This window comes from Heterocephalus glaber, unplaced genomic scaffold, assembly GCF_053883595.1.
Source record: "Heterocephalus glaber isolate CG9 unplaced genomic scaffold, H.glaber_assembly_v1.0 deba00001145, whole genome shotgun sequence".
In the NCBI taxonomy this organism is placed as follows: Eukaryota; Metazoa; Chordata; class Mammalia; order Rodentia; family Bathyergidae; genus Heterocephalus; species Heterocephalus glaber.
Genome location: NW_028258202.1, coordinates 25,366 through 28,682, shown reverse-complemented (window position 1 = coordinate 28,682; position 3,317 = coordinate 25,366).

The window sequence follows — 3,317 nt, the reverse complement described above, 5'->3', positions numbered from 1 at the left end:
TCCTTCAATTAAGACTCTTAAATCCTTAATCCAGAGCCACTTCCAGCTGCAGATTCCTAGGATTTAAATATGGCCTTAGACCCTGACTTTCCCAGAGACCTATTTCTCAGCTTTAGAAAAAGACAAAGATAGTTTTCCCAGAGTCTTTCTAGATACTTCCATCCTCAAAGGAGATTTGTTTTTCTTCAAGGCAATCATTTGAATAATCCCAGACAGGCGGACCGGGGATTTAGCTCAGAGGCACAGTGCCTGCCTCGAAAGTGCAAGGTCCTGAGTTCGATCCCCAGTACAATAAAATAAATAATAATAATAGTAATAATCCCAGACAGGAGACTTAGGAGATTCTGTTCAAATTCGGGTGACCCTTGGAAGGGCTGACTGCTCTATCACAGGCATGCCGGAAACACCCTTGTCTAAAGATGTGATGTGGCCAGCCAGCCTCACTGCCTCTTCCAGTGAGATGTGGCTACTGCCAGCCCTCAGACATGCTTCATAAATTCCCATTCCTAGAATCCTCTACCTGGAATGCCATCTTCCCTGAGCCATTTCTATTTGTTAAAATTGTCACATATGTTGGGGGCACAGATCAGACTCCATGAAGCTCTTTTGGTGTCCCCCAGTCTGAGGGCCATCCCTTCTTCTGAATGACCATAACAACATGTATTGTTTGCCCTGTTATATTATGGTTATTTGTGAACATATTTCCCCTACAAAATTTTGAGCTCCCCGAGGCCAAAGACCTTTTTTTTTTTTTTTTTTTTTGAGACAGGGTCTCACTATGTAGTTCAGGTTGGGCTTGAACTCACTGTGTAGCTCAGGCTGGCCTCAAACTCACAGTGATTCTCCTGCCTCAGCCTCCCTCAAGTGCTGGGATTACAGCCAAGCACCATTTCTTCTTTCTTTCTTTTTTTTTGTACTTTTTTTGGTACTGGGGATTGAGTCCTCAGGTATCCAGGGGATTGAGTACCCACGGCCTTTGCACTGAGTTACATCCCCAGCCTTTTTTAAAGTTCTGAAGCAAGGTCTCACTAAGTTGCTAAATTATCCAAGCTGGGATTGAACTTGGGATCCTCCTACCTCAGCCTCCCAGGGTCCTGGGGTTATGCCACCATGCCTGGCTTATTTATCTTTTTTTTTTGTTTTCTTTTGGTACCGGGGATCGAACTCAGGTCCTTGTGCTTGCTCAGCAGGCAGTGAAACCACTGAGCTAAATCCCGGGCCCTGGCTTATTTATCTTTTTATACTGTTTTCTGATGAGCACAGCAAATGTTCAATAAACCATCACAATAATATCTTACATTTATATATCACTTACAGTTTACAAAGCACATTCACATATACTTTTTCATTTAATCCCAATAATCCTGTGAGGTAGGTGTTATCACCCCTATTTTACAGATAAACAGACTCAAACAAGTTAAGCAACTTGCCCAGGGACCTAGAGCTATGAAGAGGCAGAGATAGATCTGAATGCAGGTTCATTCAACTTCCAACACCTGAGGTGCGGTCCGGACATTCCTTCTTAGAGACTGAAACCTTGAGGGCTCATCTTAGGGACTGGGGAGGAGGGAGAACTAAAGGCCAGACTCCTTTTCATTCCTGCTCCCTTCTGCTCCCCACTGCTGTTTCCAAAAAGGATTTCAGAATGCAGTTTTATTTTAAGAATGTCTGGTGTGAGGTGTCCTTGTGGCTAGGAGGGAACGATACAGGGTGAAGACAGGACAGTAAGGTGTATTCACAGCTGGTGACTAATGGATCTTTGTCAGCCTGGGGGTGGTCCTTGGCCCATCCAATAACTTAATTAATGACTTAATGAGAACATAAATGGCATGAAGCTGGCTTCAGAAAGATCCCAAGATGCTATAATGAACAAAGAAAATGATATGTAAACTTTCAGAGGTGAGTTTGTTAAAGCCAAATGCTTAAGCGCTAGGTAGAAAAGATGGGCCGTCCTGACAATCTGTGTGACTAGGTCACAGGTGTTTAAGGTGACTGTGAGCTTATTACTTTTTTTCTTTCTTTTCTTTTCTTTTTTTTGGTACCAGGGATCGATCTCAGGACCTTGTGCTTTCGAGACAGGTGCGGTGCCACTGAGCTAAATCCCCAGCCCGTGAGCTTATTACTTTTGACACCAGCTGCCCCAAATCTAATGCATTCAGGTCTAAAGTGAGGGAGATTCTGGTTCTGCCTTCTGTTCCTCTCATTAGGCCACAATGGAAGATTTTCTTTAGCTTCGAACACCAGATGCAAACGGACATTAGCAACCCAGAGCAAGTACAGAGAGACCAGGAATGTGGGAAGAGTTAAAAATCATCATATACAAACTACTGGAGCTGTTTAATCTATTTTTTTTTTTATACCTGGGATTGAACTCCGGACCTTGCAGTTGCAAGGCAGGCGGCAGAACCACCAAGCTAAATCCCCAGCACTAGAGCTGTTTAATCTAGAGAGGGAATGCATAGGTGGTGGATTGGGATCCAGTTTTCAAATATATAGAAGGATTCATCTTGTTTTGCTTTGAAAGAGAGCATCATCAGGAGCAAAGGGTGGGTGCTATGGGAAAACTGATTTTGACTCAACTGAAGGAGAAACTTCATAATGGCTTGAGATGATCCAGTATGCTTGAGAGGACGAGATCTTCCCGTCACTGGAGGCATTCAAGCAGAGGCAAGATAACTATGTAACAAAGAGGTTGCACAAGGGAATCCAGCATCAGATATAAGGGTGGGAAACTAGGCAAACAGTAAGGCTGCTTCTGACACTATAATTTTGAAATTCAGGTGAGGAGGAATGGTGGTGAAAATAGTTGTAGCCCTCAGAGCAGGTATATCTTAACAAGTTATCTCTGCTTCCAATCGCTCCTCCTCCACCCCCCCACCTCTGCTCCAGAAATATTTTCCCGAGTACTTTACCACTAAGATCTTCCCACACCAGTATCAGAATCTCAGTAATCCTAGAAGTCACCTGGTTCAGGTCTTTATCAGACGCTTCCATCACCTGGTATCACCCACATAAAAGTGGTAGTCCAATCACTACTTGACCATCTCTAGCGATAGAGTGGGGGCAGTCCACTGTAATTGCAGAATGCCAGTCATATTTTGAAAGTTCTTTCTAAACACAGTAAAATGCCTATGTTAGTATGTTGGGCTTGGGGCATTTTTTGGTCATTTTCTGCCGTGGTGGTGTTGAACCCAGGGGCCTCACGAATACTAGGCCAGCACTCTCCCAACTGAGCTACACCCCTAGCCATAGGACATTTTCCCCTCTGTTTTTGAAACTGTTGGTAATAAGTTTTAAAGGAATTCAAGAGGCTGGAA